Source organism: Cetorhinus maximus, chromosome 5, assembly GCF_964194155.1.
Source record: "Cetorhinus maximus chromosome 5, sCetMax3.hap1.1, whole genome shotgun sequence".
Lineage (NCBI taxonomy): Eukaryota > Metazoa > Chordata > Chondrichthyes > Lamniformes > Cetorhinidae > Cetorhinus > Cetorhinus maximus.
Genome location: NC_135883.1, coordinates 117,790,216 through 117,807,110, shown reverse-complemented (window position 1 = coordinate 117,807,110; position 16,895 = coordinate 117,790,216). Strand labels below are relative to the sequence as shown.

The following is a 16,895-nucleotide window of genomic DNA, read 5'->3' as shown; positions in this document are numbered from 1 at the left end:
GTTTCACAACTGTCTTGTATATTCTTCCTTTCAGGTTCATCGATACTTTTCTACCACATGACACTCCACTGCACTCCTTCCAATTACTCCAACCAGAGCTAATGCTGCTTAATTCCATTCCCATACTTCCATTTTCTGCTGCCACTGACCCCAGGCACATGAATCCACTCACTTTCTCCAAGACTTCACCCATAATCTTTACACCTTCAATCTGATCCTCTTTCCTCAACTCAAACTGACAGTTCATTTGTGGGTCTTTGGTCTCCTAATCTTCATACTGCTGTCTTCTAGTGATTTTCTCCAGATACTCAGTCATGTTCTCATCATCCGTACACCACTCAATGTCATCTGCAAACATTACTGACTGTGACTTCTCCTGTCTCACTTGCTCAGTCAGAACATCCATAACGATCAGGAAGAGGCCAATCCTTGGTGCAATACAATTTTGGCTTTGAAACACTCACTCACTCTCCCTCACACTGCTTCTTACTCTTTCTGGCACACAAGAGGAACTTTTACAAATGAGCACCAAGAGACAACTACAATTCCTTAGGCACATAGTTAGGAGATAGAAACTAGGACATCTGGTAGTGACTGGTAAAATTGCAGGCAGCAGGGCAAGAGGGAGACAAATGAGGAAATACATTGACAGCTTAAGAAGCAGAGCAGGTACAAGATTTGAGAACACCAAGATGCTGGCTTTTATTAAAGACCACAAAAATTGGAGAGCCATGACCACTGACGTTGCAAAACATGATGCCCGAAGGAGATGAAACAGATTAACAAGAGATGTAGGAAATGTGCATACAATCAAGGATGCAGGTCACATAACCTTAGTGAAAAAGGGGGAAAATCAAAGAGAGGGGGAACCAATACTTTAACTAGTTTGTGAATGAAGAAAACGACAGAAGAGGTAGCTGCAAATCAAGGAATGATAACTAGCATCAATCTTGAAGAAGTTACAACAGCACTGAAAGGATTGAAAAATGCCAAAGCAATGAAACCGGGTGAGATACCAACGGAAGTATGGACCTACCTAGGTGAATATGGGGTCCAGGTCCTGAACAAGCTACTTAATTGTGTTATGATGAGAGAGAAAATCCCAAGGGCATGAAGGCAAAGCATCTTGGTGCCAATATTCAAAGGAAAGGGAGAAGTTCAAGATTGCAAAAACTACAAAGGCATTAAACCCCATGTGCACACACCAACATTCTGATTTTCTATGGTAAAATTTGAATTAACTTTCCAGTTATTGTGCCCCAAAACAGTGAGGCAATATATATTCAAATAGATCTTGAATGGAGTCTGCCTGTGCTCTTGGGAGATTCAGTGTTACTTTGTATGTGTCCTGTGGGAGCTAAAAACTAGTTTTCCCCATAGAGGCTCATCAGGTTTAGTTAAGTCAATGTTAACCTATAGAATTGCTGACTAGCAAATAGATGACTATGGCAACACCGTTTTAGCTACCTGCACTAATTTTAATGGAACATACCAAATGTACACTTGCAAAAGACAGGTAAAAAGACTTGTGTATATTTAAATGTATTTCCTGGAACTCCATGTTTGAATCCCTCCAATCAGCATTCTACTCCTGCCACAGTACCAAAACAGCTCTTACAAAAATCCAAAATTACATCCTACTTGATTGTGACAAAGGTAAACTTTCCTTCCTTGGCCTTCTTGACCTGTCTCCTGCTTTTGACATGGTTGACCACGCCATCCTCCTCCAACGCCTTTCCACTGACTACCAGCTAGGTAGGACTGCTCTTATGTGGTTCCATTCTTATCTAATCAGAGCCAGAGAACCACTTGCAATGGCATCTCTTCCTGGTCCTGCACTGTTATCTCTGGTGTCCCCCTATCCTTGAGCACCTATTCTTCATCTACATGCTGCTGTTTGGCAACATCATCCAAAGGAACAGCATTTTCAGAAGTACGCTGTTGACACCCAGTTCTATCTCACCACTACATCTCTTTAATTTTACTCTTGCTAAATTATCAGACTGCTTATCCAGCATAAAGTTTTGGATGAGCAGAAATTTCCCCAAATTAAATATTGGGAAGCCTGAAGACATTTTCGGTTTCTGCCCCAAACTTGGTTTCCCAACTCCATCCCTCTCCCTGTCAACTGCCTTAAGATTAAGCCAGTCTGTTCACAGACTTGGTTGGTACATTTGATGCTGAGATGAGTTCTGGTTTCATATTCGTGCCATCTCTAAGACCACCTATTTCCACCTCTTATAACAATCGCCCGACTTCACCAGTCTCGGCTCATCTTCTGCTGAAACCCTTACCCACGCCTTTGTTAGCTCCAGACACGACTATTCCAACACATTCTTGGCTGTTCTCCCAAATTCTACTCTCCATAAACTTGAGGTCATCCAAAACTCTGCTGACCATGTCTTAACTCACACCAAGTCGCATTCCCCTAACATCCCCGTGCTCACTGACCTACATTAGCTCCAGCTTGATTTTAAAATTCTCATCCTTGTATTCAAACTCCTCCATGGCCTTGTTCCTCCCAACCTCTGTAATCTCCTCCAAACCCTCAGCCCTCGTTGAGATATCTTCACTCCTCCAATTCCTGCCTCTTGTGCATCCCCAATTTTAAATCGCTCCACCGTTGGTGGCTATGCCTTCAGTGGCCTAGGCCCCAAGTTCTGGAAATCCCTCCCCTACACCTCTTTCCCTTGCTTTCCTCCTTTAAGACACTTCTTAAAGCCTACTTCTTTGACCAAACTTTTGGTCATCTGATCCAATATCTCCATACGTGGCTCAGTGATATTCTTTGTTTTATAATGCTCCTGTGAAACACCTTGGGACATTTCATTATGCTAACGGTGCTATATAAATATGTTGTTGGTACATCCTGAGGTCATGAAAGATGCTTTATAAATGCAAGTTTGTTTTAATTAGCTGAAGAGACCATAATGATTTGTTCAAGTAAACTGAAAATCAGTATGAGCTTCTTTCAGCCATTCCAGTAGATAAGGTTGACCTGGCATACTATCTAATAAATCAATGCATCTCCCAGATATTACCACCAATCATCAAACATGAAACCAAATGCAAAAGAATGGAGAAACACTTCCCCGATCTGACTGTCAAGCTAACCAGTGTTCCCAGCTATCCAACATCTACCACTTAGCCAATGTCAGACACATTGTGTAGGTAAATAAAATAAAGTTAACCAAGCATTATTCCTTTTTACAATCAATAACGTTACCAAATATTTTCATTATAATTAGGTGCAAGGCAATTTTCCAATAACAATTTTTCCACCTTGCAAAGTATACTAACTAACGAAGTAATGTACATTCCAATATTTAAAATGTTATTGTTCCAGTATCTACTTTCTCAGGTGATGCTGAAGCCTCGCCTCAATTTTTGCTTGTGTTGTTCTGTTTACTATATTTAAAATAATAAAACCTGTCTTGCATCAATGCCAGAAAAGGGGGAGCAGAATATAAACTTTCAAGTGTTGCATAATACCCAATTCCAACATTGGTGAATTATGTGACAACAGAGATGACTTCTAGGATAAGAAGCAAAGGTGGCGGGGGAGAGAAACCGGGGTATTGGTGGGGGGGGGGTGGGGGGGAGGAAACCGGGGTATGGCGGGGGGGAGAAACCGGGGTATGGCGCGGGGGGGGGAAGAGAGAGAGAGAGAGAGAGAGAGAAACCAGGGAATGGGGGGGGGGGGGGGAACACCGGGGAATGGGGGGGGGGCGGGGGACACCGGGGAATGGGGGGGGCGGGGGGGGGCGGGACACCGGGGAATGGGGGGGGCGGACCCGAGCAGTGGGGGCGGACTCAGACCCGGCCCCTCCCCGCAATGTTTGAAACGGCGGCCTAGCAACGCCGGCACCGCCTCACATCAAGGCAACCAGTCAGAAAGCCGACCCTGAGGACCGAGTGAGAACCCAATGGTCCCGATTACTGACCTGGAGGGAGCGGCCGGGTGCGGGCGTGAAGCTGTGCTGGATTCAGTGAGATTCCCGGTGTGGGAATACACGCCGGAGATCAGGATCAGGCTGCGCGCCGCTCTCGCTGTCAGGGGGCGGGGCACCTGAAGTGAGTCATAATAGCCTCGCCGCGCCTCCGCCTATCAGGAGCTCGCAGCCCCCTCCTGGCCGCAAGTGGTAATCGCAGCCACGCAGATAAGAGCAAAATACTGCGGATGCGGGAAACCTGAAATAAAAACAGAAAATGCTGGAAAAGCTCAGCAGGTCCGACAGCGCCTGTGGAGAGAGAAACAGGAGTCAACGTTTAGAGTCTGCTCTGAAGAAGGGTCATGTAGACTCGAAACGTTGACTCTGTTTCTCTCTCCACGGATGCTGTCAGACCTGCTGAGTTTTTCCAGCATTTTCTGTTTTTATCACAGCCACCCACCTGGGAATGACCCCAAGGCCACTAGGTCCCAGTTTATTCAGGAAGGTCTAGTTCAGGTAGGTTCCAGTTCATTCAGAAGATCCCAGTTCAGGTAGGCCTCAGTGCGGGTAGGTCCCAGTTCACTCAGGTAGGTCTCAGTTCAGGTAAGTCTCAGTTCAGGAAGGTTCTAGTTCAGGTAGATCCCAGTTCAGGAAGGTCCGAGTTTGGGTAGATCCCAGTTCAGGAAGGTCCGAGTTTGGGTAGATCCCAGTTCAGTTATACCATCGAAGGACGGCCAGAAGGGACAAAACTTGTGGCTGGCAATCGAACTTTAGACTTACCCTTGTCTGTTAAATTTCTACTGTAACTAATTTTATGATATATTTAGTTTCTTTAAAAGTAGTCACCTGACCTGTTCATTGGAGTAAAATGCTTTATTACGATTAAACGTTGTTTAAAACATTGTCACAGTGCAATACTTTTCACAGCTTGTTGCAGTAGTGCCTCATCACTGTGGTACTATTGGTGACCTTTCAGTCCAAGCTCCTTTGACAACAACGTTAAAATGCTGCACTAAGTGAGCTTTAATAGTTCACCTGATGTATTGCTACCCAGCAAAGGAACCCCGCCCCCCCATCTTTGTCATCCAATTTAAACATGTCCCATTTTCTGTCACTGTTACTTGTTGAGTAAAAGTTTTTCTGATATTATGAGTAATGATGAAAGTTTAGTACATTTCATTGATGGTCTTTCCTGGCGGTTTTTGCTGAGCAAAAGTTCTATTGTGTGCTATATTATATTGCCATCAAGACTAATGAAAGGTCATTGACCTGAAACATTAACTCTGTTTCCCTCGCCGCAGATGCTGCCAGACCTGCTGAGCATTTCCAGCATTTTCTGTTTTTATTTCAGATTTCTCACATTTGTTGTATTTTGCTTTTGTGACCAATTAGATTGCACTGCTTCTACATTATTAATTCTTCCAATGTACATCACTTCACAATTACTTGCATTAAGTTGCATCTGCCATGGTTGAGTCTATGTCCTCCTGAAATCTGCAATCCTGCTTACTATTTACTATGTTATTAAATTTTGTATCATCTGCAAGCTTCAAAATTGTACTTCCTATACACAAGTCCAGGTCATTCATTTATAAAACAAGATACCAAACCCACTGCATACTTCTCTCCAGTCAGAAGAACAACCATTCACCACTCTGTACCTCCTATCCTTTAGCTCTTTACCTACCTAGGTTAGCACCACGCATTTAAAAACATGTGCTTTTATTTTCTGAATAAATCTGTAGTGTGGTCCTTTATCATATGCCTTTTGAATGTCCATATTGTGATGGCCCATGTGCTTTTGGGGAAAACAGCTATACTTTATGTGGAGTGCTGGTCCCTTTATGAATAAGGATCTGATTTCTAGTTAAAAAAACTGGGTTCCAGTAAATGATCATGGGACCAGGTTGCCTAGGAGATGAACAATAGAAAATAAAGACAAAAACAGAATTACCTGGAAAAACTCAGCAGGTCTGGCAGCATCGGTGGAGAAGAAAAGTGCTGACATTTCGAGTCCTCATGACCCTTCAACAGAACTGTTGTGTTGAAGGGTCATGAGGACTCGAAACGTCAGCTCTTTTCTTCTCCACCGATGCTGCCAGACCTGCTGAGTTTTTCCAGGTAATTCTGTTATTGTTTTGGATTTCCAGCATCCGCAGTAGCTTTTAGCTTTTTGTTTTTATCTAATAGAAAATAAAGGGTCAACATGTCAATTATAGGTTCCGAGGGGTGGTTCTTGGTTCAAGCAGTTTAATTTGAGAGTTTAAAACAAGCTAGAGTGAAATATCTCTTTCAGCAGAATTTGGTTGAAATTCTGGGTGTTTGCAAATAAAGTTAAAACTCTTGTTAATTGAAGGACTCTATTAATAATGAGTTGAATTTAAGGTATAGCAAAGCTGAGGAGAGAACAAGAGTTTTAGATACAAAATTCCATAGTTAAAGAATATTAGAACCAGGAAGGAGAGTTATTACCTGAGGTGGCTATGCATAAGACACCAGGGACGTTTATGTTGAACAAGGTGTTTGCAACCTTAGAACAGTTGGAGAAGATTTGAAGGGACAACCTTTCCGGAATTAAATAGAAGGCCCAAGAAATCTCAGCCTATATACAAATCATTGATACAGTATCCAGACCAAACGGTTAATCTTCAAATTTTGATAAGTATCTGACTTGAGATTTTAGAGTATAAGTCCAATAGAAATAGAAGGAAAGTGGAGACCCTACGAGATTTTTGTTTCTTCACGGGATGCGGATGTTGCTGACTAGACCAGAATTTATTGCTCATTCCTAAATGCCCTTGAGAAGGTGGTGGTGAGCCACCTTCCTGAACCGCTGCAGTCCATGTGGTGTAGGTACACCCACAGTGCTGTTAGTAAGGGAGTTCCAGGATTTTGACCCAGTGAAGGAATGGCGATAAAATTCCAAGTCATAATGGTGAGTGGCTTGGAGGGGAACTTGCAGGTTGTGGTGTTCCAATGTATCTGCTGCCCTTGTCTTTCTAGGTGGTAGAGGTCACAGGTTTGGAAGGTGCTGTCAAAGAAACTTTGGTGAGTTGCTGCAGTGCATCCTGTAGATGGTACACACTGTACCACTGACATCAGTGGTAGGGGGAGTGAATGTTTAAGGTCGTGAATGGAGTGCCAATCAAGCAGCTGCTTTGTCCTGAATGGTGTTGAGCTTCTTTTTGCTGGAGCTGCACTCATCTAGGCAATCCCATCACCCCAGAAAGGCTGCCAGGGAAGGACGTCTGTCTGCTATTGCAAGGTTGGAGTCCAGTGTGTCAGCAAACACCAGGCAGGAGGGCAGGTCGGTGGGGCGCTCGGCCCCCTGTTTTTCCGTTGAGTGACTCACTGCCCTCCTGGGGGAGGTGGCTTCCAGAAGGGACACCCTTGTCCCCAGAAATGGGAGGAGGAGGAGGCCACCGCACCTCACAAATAGGGCATGAGAGGAGGGGCAGCCCGGGTGAGCAGCCACGACGTGGTGTGGCGCTTCTGGACGCAGTGCCGGAAGCACTTCAATGACCTGCTGCGCTCATATTGGCATGGGCTAGTGTGTTCAATTGTTCTGGGCTGGCCATCCCCCCGTGGAGCTCAGGGGTTTTAGAGTCTGAGTGCCAACTGTCAATCATGATGGTGCTGTCCAAGGGGCTGAGCGCTGGCTGCTTTGACTGAGTGCCTTGCGACTTGAGGGCTATGACTTGGATGTGCCCTGCAAGGTGCTCCTCAGCTGGGGTTGGTCAGGCTGCAATGGCGCTGCAGGTAGAGAGTGGACTAATCGATGCTCCTCTGTCCTTTTAGGAGAAGATATCCCATAACAATATTGAGAGGTCGCGGACTGGCGGAGGACCCCCACACCTCCTCATCCTTTCCCAGTATGAGCAGGAGGCCTTGGAGCTTGAGAGGCGCCATTCACTTCGGTCAAGCGGCCTCGGTGAGGCTGGGGTGTCAGACGAAGATAAGAGTGCAGTGCACAGAGGTAAGAATTTTGGCTTGTGCAACCATTCTGGTGCAGTCTCATCATTGATGTGAGCCTCGAACCTGGAGTCCTCATTGATCATTGAAAGATGAGGGCACCATAATGCAGATCTCCATTGTCTCACCAGGGTGCCTGGCATTAACAGTGACAGTGTGATGACTTTAATTAATGACATGTCCTTCTTCTCCCTTTTAGGTTTGTCAGCAGGCATTCGCTCTCCGGACCCTGAAGGGCCACCCCTGACACCTGAGGACCACCATGCTCCCCAAGCACCTGCGTCACACCTGCTCTCTGAAGCAGGCAGCAGCGCAGATACCAGCACCTCAGTGGGCATTAGTTCGGTGGCTAGTACCTCGGTGCACATTGGAGAGGGCAATTCACACTCGCTTGAGGTGCAGGTGGAGGCAGAGAGTGCCCCGGACACCGGTAGTCAGAGGACTGCTGGGGACCAGGACAGTGCTCAGTCGAAGGCTAATGATGGGCCTCTGGAGACGTCCATTAGGCAGCAGATGCTGGATGTCCAGAGGGATGTGCGGGAGGATCTGGCAGAGATCCAAGAGGGTATGTGTGCCTTGGTCTCCGTTGTGGAGGATTCCTTGCGGAGCGTGAACACTGTGTTGACCCTCATGGCCGAGGGTAAAGCCTCCTCCATGTAGAGAGTGGCAACTCTCATGGAGAAGCTGCTCCAGGGACAGAATGAGGGGTTCCTGGAGTTGCGCTCGGACCTGCAAGCCCTCACACAGGCACTGACCTTAGCCAGTCACTGTCCGTGTGTGAGATGGATGGGACACCCAGTATCCCAGCTAGGTGCCCGTCCATTAATGGCAAGTAGGGAGGTCCACAGCAACCTCACGTTGGTGCACGAGCTGCTTGTCGTCTCTGCGGGCTCCTCTCAGGGCGCTCTGGGTGACAGCAGCAGCTCCTCCGCCACTCTGCCAGTAACCGTGTCATCTGATGATGCTATGGCGACTGAGGAGATGCCAGCCGTGGCACTGGCTACTCCCTCCCAGGCGGGGCCAGCACAGGCTCCACTGGCCAGAGGACGCCGCCAAGGTCATTAAGCCCAACAAGACAGCAGGGTCAGCAGGCTGTCTCCTATGCTTTTTGTTTGCATCTAGATGTAGCACCTGTAAACATAAGTTTAAAGTGCCTTAAGCACAAGAGGGACTGGTCACGGGTGATCTTTTGTTCCCCCATTTTGTTTTTCTTTTTTTAATGGTGTGACTACATCGGGTATTGTTCTGTTCAATACTTATGTGAGTTCCAACATTAAACTACATTTGCTTTTGTGTTATTGGCCTGAGTATGCTTCGTTTAATTTGTAAGTGCAGGGTAGGCAAGTATGTAATGCTGGATGTGGGTGGTTCAAACCTTTATTGCACAGGCAATGAGTGTATCCTGGGGCCAAGGAAAGGGTTATTTCTGCAATCCAGGATTGGGGCAGCAGCCCTGACATGAGGTGGTAGTTCATATTTGGCAGCCTAGCTGAAGGAGCAATGGTTCAAGGTGTCCCTGGTTCCCTGGAGGTTACCGAAGTCTGGCTCCACGCCTTGAGTGTTCTCCTCACCGTACTCCTCTTCTGACTCACTGCTGGATTCATCCTCTGTGGCTTGTGCAGCTGCATCAAGATCTTCTTCCTCCAGTGGGTCCCCCCTTGCCAGTGCCAGATTGTGGAGAGCGCAGCATGCAACCGCTATCAGGGGGACACCGCTCTGGGGGGTATTGTAGTACGTCCCCTGAATGGTCCAGGCATCGGAAGCGCATCTTGAGAAGATCTATGGTTCTCTCTACCACCGCCCTTGTGGAGCCATGGCTCCTGTTGTACCGCTGCTCTGCCTCTGTTCTTGGGTGGCAGAGAGGCGTCATGAGCCACCTCTTCAACGGATAGCCCTTGTCACCCAGCAGCCATCTATCCAGTCGGGCTGGAGCACTGAAGAGCCTCGGCACTTGGGTGTGTCTGAGGATATACGCTTCATGGCAGCTGCCATGGCACCTTGCACAGACTTGCAGGATCTGCATCCTGTGGTCACACACTATCTGCAAGTTCATGGAGTAGAATCCCTGTTGAGGAAGACACCCGGCCGACCCGCTGGTGCCTTGATGGCCACATGAGTGCTGTTGATGGCATCCTGGACAGGGAAGAAGCCAGCAATCACTGCAAAGCCTCTGGCTTGCTCAGCCTAGCTGGCCTCGTCCATAAGGAAATGAAGGAAAATCAATACCTGCCTGAACAGAGCTTCTGTCACCAGCTTGACACAACTGGGAGACTCCACACAGATTCCCCACTGACCCCTGGAAAGAGCTGGAGGCATAGAAGTTGTGGGCCACTGTGATCATGGGGTGTCCACCCACACAGAAGGGTATGGGGCAGCTCGATCTCACTCCAGCTTCCCCTTCTTCTCAAGGAGTCAGCCAGGGGCCCTAGGGCACCTATAGGGATGAGAACCAGTAGCTCGACACCCCAGTCCATCCACCCAGGTGACTCCGGGAATGTCTTGCCGATCCAAATCCCCTCTTCCTGTGACCCATCATCTCGAGCTCCACAGGCCAAGAAGGGTGCACCTGGCTCACAGCAGGATCCTCAAATGCAGGTCGGGATCCTCCAGGTCTCATCCCTACAGAGGACACCCATCAAAGTCATCACAGACAGGGTGTACCAGTCGGCAAGCTGCCTCCACCTCCACTGTGGATGTTGGGAGAGCACCAAGACGTAGCGGCAAGGTTAGGAAGGTTAAGAGGATGTAACTCTTTCGAGTTATCAACAGTCACAGATTGTAACTCTTTCGAGCACATTCACAGTTCTTGGTTTCCGGGAGTGGGACATGAACCCACAACCTTATCATTTATACTTAATGTTCTCTATTGTAAATAATCTCTCAAGAATGTCTCCTTGTCTATGGCTCCTTGTTATGATGAGCAGTGTTCATGCTACTCTGATGTGGAACATTGGCTTCTACGCAAGATAAAGGTAAGTATCTCAGTCGAGGGCCTCTTCCTTGTGCAGTGTGTAACCTTCAGAGCAAAGTGATGGTCCAGTTTCACAATCACTGGACACGTTCCACACCTGCACCTCGATGGTGCTTGTCATTGTTGCCAGAATATAGTGAGCAGGCATCAAAGAGTTCCATCATTCTCTCTGTATGCTCTCAGCACCTTTGAGGTGGGGCTTTCCCTCCCATCTCTTCAGCATCTGTGTCCAGTGACAGGGTGGTCCTGAAGGGGACAGGTTTGAAGGCTGACAAAGGACCAGATGCACTTAAAGTTTCACACTTGCATCTCTCATTTGATCCTGATCACAGCACGCAAGTGAGCTGCCCTCAGCCTGACAGGAGTCAGGCATTCATAGAGGCTATGTGAAGATCTTTGGAGTGTCCTCACTGCATGTCGTCATCATCCTCCTGGAATCTAGCGACTATTAGGGTGTCCACTGTATCTCCATGGCATGAGCCTGAGGACTGAGGGTATGTGTGCAGCCATCAGCCACACAGGAGTCAAACGTTCACAGATGCAAGGTAAGGATGTCAGGACTATCCTCACTGCATCTCGTCAGCATCTTCCATGAATCTCGCACATATGAAGGACTCCCGAGTGCACCTGTCTGGTCTGGCCAGTGCGATTGCCACATTGCCGGCATCCTTGCCTTCGAGGACCTCATCATCGTCATCCCCTTTGATGTCCTCCTCATTGGAGGAGACGTGCAGCTCTTCCATCTCCTCCTCAACTCACCTCCTCCTCAGCCAGGTGCTCCCCCCGTTGCAGCGTCAGGCTGTGTAGCGCGCAGCAAGCTACGATGATGCACAACATCCTCTGAGGACTGTAGTGCAGTGCTCCGCCAGACCTGTTGAGGCACCGGAACCTCAAGAGCAACTAGGGATGGGCAATAAATGCTGGCCCAGCCAGTGAAGCCCACATCCCGGGAAAAAAAGTTTTCAAAATGCCTGTTATTTGCTCCACTAAAGTCTGGGTTGTGGCATGAACCTCGTTATACCTTCGCTCTGGTGCAGTCTGTGGTCGCTGCACAGGCATCATGAGCCATGTCCATGTCTCCAACAAGCCAACCCTGGGAGATGTCAGCGATCTGAGATCTGCTAAGGATGTAGGAGCCGTGGACGCTTCCTGGGAAGCATTTGTGTTGGTCACCTTTGCGGTTGATGTAGTTGACTGCATGTTGCCATGGAGACATAAGCACCACTTGAGTGCAGTCGATGGCACCCTGCATCTGTGGAAAATGAGAGATCTTCACAAATCCCAACGCTCTTTCTTCCTGGCTTACCTGATCCCGGTTGAAATGCACAAAGTTCTGTGCCTTCGTAAAGGTGTCCGTGACCTTCTGGATGCAGTTGTGGTTGGAGCCTTATGAGATCCTGCACAGGTCATGTGTAAGGCCCTCGAAGGAGCCACTGGCTTAAAAATTGAGCGCCGCGGTCACTTTCACAGCCGCTGGCAGTGGATGCCCTCCATGCCCCTGTGACACCAAATCCTGCAGCAGCTGGCATTTGTGATCGACCAGCTCCCTAGATATGCACAGTCTTTGGCAACACTGGTTCTTAGTCATCTGCAGGAATGACAAGCGCATCTATAGACCCTGGGCCTATCGAGGTGCGTACAAGCGACAGCTCGCTGTGGATCTTTAGCTGCGTGTGCACAAGCCTCTGCCATACCATGGAACCATAGAAAAGTTACAGCACAGAAGGAGGCCATTCGGCTCATCTTGTCTATGCCAGCCCAAGGACACCCAGGTGCCCTTTCTAATCCCACCTTCCTGCACCCTGCCCATAGCCCTGCAGCTTACAACACTTAAGGTGAAAATCCAGGTACTTTTTAAAAGAGTTCAGAGTTTCTGCCTCTGCCACCAACTTGGGCAGCGAATTCCAGACACCCACTACCCTTTGCGTAAAAAAGTTCTTCCTCATGTCCCCCCTACACCTTCTGCCACTTATCTTGAATCTATGTCCCCTGGTTCTAGAATTCTCCACCAAGGGAAAAAATTTTATCCTGTCCACTCTATCTATTCCCCTCATAATTTTGTACACCTTAATCAAGTCACCTCTCAGCCTTCTTTGTTCTAAGAAAAATAGCCCCAACCTATCCAATCTCTCCTCGTAGCTACACTTTTCTAACCCTGGCAACATTCTTGTAAACCTTCATCTTGAGGGTGATGCTCCTCCCATTGGCGAACCCAGACACCTCCACCACAATCTTCTCTGGCTTATCTTCTCCCTGTAATCCATGAGGCATACCGCTAGATCACCAGGCTCCATGACCCTTATATTCTTCTCCTGCAGGATCAAAGAGAGAGAGACACATGATTTATCCTATGTGTCCTAAGGACCTCCCTTGGTTAAGTCTCAAGGCCCTTTCACACATGCCGGAGAGTCCTGGCCACCACTTGGATGGCCAGTGTGTAGTGCGCTTCATGGCTGCCCGAAATCCCACCCACCTCCGCCCCACTCCACTTGACCGATTGGCAGAAGCTTCGGCCACTGGACTGCTACTGTACTCTCAGCTCAGGTGCAGGCATTCACCTAACCCGCACTGCAAGGTTGCACTGCTAGTTTGAACCATGAGGAATACCGGTCTAAACCTTCATGAAGACATTGCAAGGGGCTGTGAGTACCTCCACCAGTGACTGCGCCATGGCCACCTTTCACAAGGGGGTTCTACAAATTGCCCAGTTGGCCAATTGTTCTGCTGCCCCCTAATACACACATTAATTTGCAGTTTGTGCCTGAGGGGTATTGTAAAGCAAGAGGTGCGGCAAATCTAATCCATAAAATCATTCCCTTTGTTCACTCTCAGGTTATAACTAACCCTAATGGCCGCTATATTATAGTACAAGGCAGACTTTTTAACTGTCCATTGATCCTAGCTAATCTATATGCACCCACTAGGATGATCACCGTTTCATTTCAAACTTATTTTCCATGCCTGATTTAGACTCATATCACTTACTTCTTGGAGATGACTTTAACTGTGTTCTTAACCCAAATTTAGATCGCTTATCTACAAAATCTGTTCCAATATCAAAATCAGCCTCAGCCATCAGGTCTTTTCTGGATACACACAGATTGGTTGACTCATGGCATTTTCTATACCCTTCAGCAAGACAATACTCCTTTTTCTCTCCTGTTCACCAGACCTACTCTCATATTGACTATTTTTCCTTGACAAGAGGCTGCTCACTTTAATTCCGTCTTGCGCATTGTGATAATCTGAGGCGCAATACACATTTAAGAAATGTGAGCAGATTGACCACAAGACTGTATTACCTAATTGCTGTGTAGCACGGGCTACAATGTTAATCAGTAGTTTAGAATAGGGTTTGGTTGGAGAAGCACACATATGTTAGTGCTTGTGACTTGTGTTAATAAACAGCATGTTACATTGGTTCATCTTACATTGGTCTCTGCATCTGCAGTATCTTGTTTACCAACTCACTCACCAGTAGATAGGCGTGCAACTGTGTTTGCTGAGCAAAACGACCCGACAGAAGGAACATAACACGCATACGATAGTTTTGTGATCTCTGATCATGTCCCCTTAGTTTTAGCAATACGATTCCATGACCAACCTGTTTCTCGTTTACATGGCATCTTGATTCTCTTCTTCTGGCAGACCCAGATGTTGGGGGTAGTATATTCACATGGATAGAGGATTGGCTAATTTATAGAAGAAAGAGAGTTGGGATAAAGGGGGCATTTTCAGGATGGCAACCGGTAACTAGAGGAGTGCCACAGGGATCAGCGCTGGGGCCACAATTATTTACAATATATATTAATGACTTAGTTGAGGGAAGTGAATGTACTATCGCCAAGTTTTCAGATGATACAAAAATAGGTGAGAAGGCAAGTGGTGAGGATGACACAAGGAGTCTACAGAAGGATGTAGACAAATTAAGTGAGTGGGCAAAAATGTGGCAGATGAAATATAATGTGGGAAAATGTGAAGTTATGTACTTTGGCAGGAAGAATAGAGGGGCTGAATATTATTTAAATGAAGAAAGACGGCAGAAAGCTGCAGCACAGAGGGATTTGGGAGTCCTTGTGCGTGAATCCCAAAAAGCTAACATACAAGTTCAACAGGTAATAGGGAAGGCAAATGGAATGTTGCCCTTTATTTCAAAGGGAATGGAGTATAAAAATAGGGAAGTCTTGCTAAAACTATACAAGGCACTAGTCAGACCACCTAGAATACTGTGAACAGTTTTGGTCCCCTTATCTAAGGAAAGATACACTGGCATTGGAGGCAGTCCAGAGAAGGTTCATTAGGTTGATTCTGGGTATGGAGGGATTTTCTTATGAGGAGAGGTTGAGTAGGTTGGGCCTGTATTCATTGGAGTTTAGAAGAATAAGAGGCAACCTTATTGAAACATATAAGATTCTTAGGGGGCTTGACAGGATAGATGGAGAGGTTGTTTCCCCTTGTGGGAGAGTCTAGGACCAGAGGGCATAATCTCAGAATAAGGGGGCACCCATTTAAAACATAAATGAGGAGGAATTTCTTCTCTCAGGCCTTCATTGATGGAATGCCATATATGATACAGCTGTGTCTCCATCCCTATTGCCTGCATTCCCAAATTCTACATTCCTATCTGTTACACTTGAGATGCAGCGACTGTGATGTGAAGCCAGAGAGTTCTGAGTAGCCCTTTAACAGTGCTCATGAAGCCATTGGCTTTCAGTGGCTTTCATCGCAAGGAGGTCTTCCTCCTTTCTCTCCAAGCAGACTCCTGCTCACCCTTGCAGCAACAAGAGGTTGGAGGGTGACGTCAGAAAGGCCCCCCTTGTGTTCACCCTTCCCCCTGACTCCCATTCCACAGCCTTCCTTCCCCACTGACCCCATAATATTTGTCAGCGCGACCCCTCACCTCATAGCCCACCACCTGTTAAGTGTCAGTCTCTGAAAGTGAAGGCCTGCATGAGTACCACAGCACAGTGGTGTTCCTTGGGACAATGTAGGCAAAGAGAAGGAGCAGTCCAACCCTACAGCCCCATCAGAGTGGCATTCATCACAAAACCGGCACAGCGCTATGGCAGATATGTTCCACTTGCCTCGAAGTTATCAGTGAACTAAGATCTGACTTGTGCACCCCACCCCTTTTCCAATGGGTTTGATGCCGACGTAATTTCCTGCTGGTGTGATGGAAGATTGGAAGGCGTGGCAAGATTCTGGCGAGCAGCTGTTTGAATGAGCATTCAAGACATGCTAATAACTGCAAATGGCATTCGCGCTACTAGTTGGCGCGATAACTGACCCGCCATAAAAACACTGTCAGGAGAATTGTGACCTGTTTTTACAATGGCGGGTTTCTGATTTTTTGCCTCCCGCTAGATTCTTCACCACGAAACCCGCTGCGGGCGGGATGGGAGAATTCCATCTTCCAAATGTGTTAAAAGTACCCCTTTCCCAAGATGAAATGCTAAAGGCAAATAAATCCACACAAAATAATGAGGCATCAGGGCTTGATGGATTTCCAATAGAATTTTATTAAAAAATTCTCATCACAACTTTCTCCGTTATTATTGACTCTGTTTTCAGAATGCTTTTTCTCTGAAACACTTCCTCCTACGCTGCAAGGCATCTTTGTCTATTCTTTTAAAGAGGGATAAAGATCAGGTCTTAGTAAACAATTTTAAATATTTAGGAGTTTTAAATACTCGATCCCTTGGAGACCTTTTTAAGCTCAACTTTGACCCTTCGTTGCAGTACGAAGCAGGACGTAGCATGTTGGTCTAGCTTACCCCTTTCTTTAGTTGGTTGTATAAATTCTGTAAAGATGAATATTTTGCCAACATTTCTATACTTATTACAGTTCATTCCATTGTTTATCCCCAAGTAGTTTTTTGTTGCAATAGACCAATTAATTTCTTCCTTTATTTGGAATAAGAAAACACCCAGAATTTGTAAAGTTTTTCTACAAAGACCCAAGCATTTAGGTGGCTTGGCACTGCCAATTTTTCAGTTTTATTACTGGTCTGCTAATATTT

General features: G+C 46.8%; 1 protein-coding gene across 5 annotated transcripts in view; it reads right to left on the bottom strand.

Annotated features, from left to right (window-relative positions):
• The window catches only part of ahi1 (Abelson helper integration site 1), a 301,212-nt gene extending 297,131 nt beyond the window's left edge, over positions 1 to 4,081 (bottom strand). For all 5 annotated transcript variants that reach the window (XR_013576639.1, XM_078542364.1, XM_078542368.1 and 2 more), the window contains exon 1: positions 3,945 to 4,081. The gene's annotated coding sequence lies outside the window, so the exon portion shown is untranslated. The remainder of the gene's footprint in view (positions 1 to 3,944) is intronic.
• Positions 4,082 to 16,895: the final 12,814 nt, after the last annotated feature.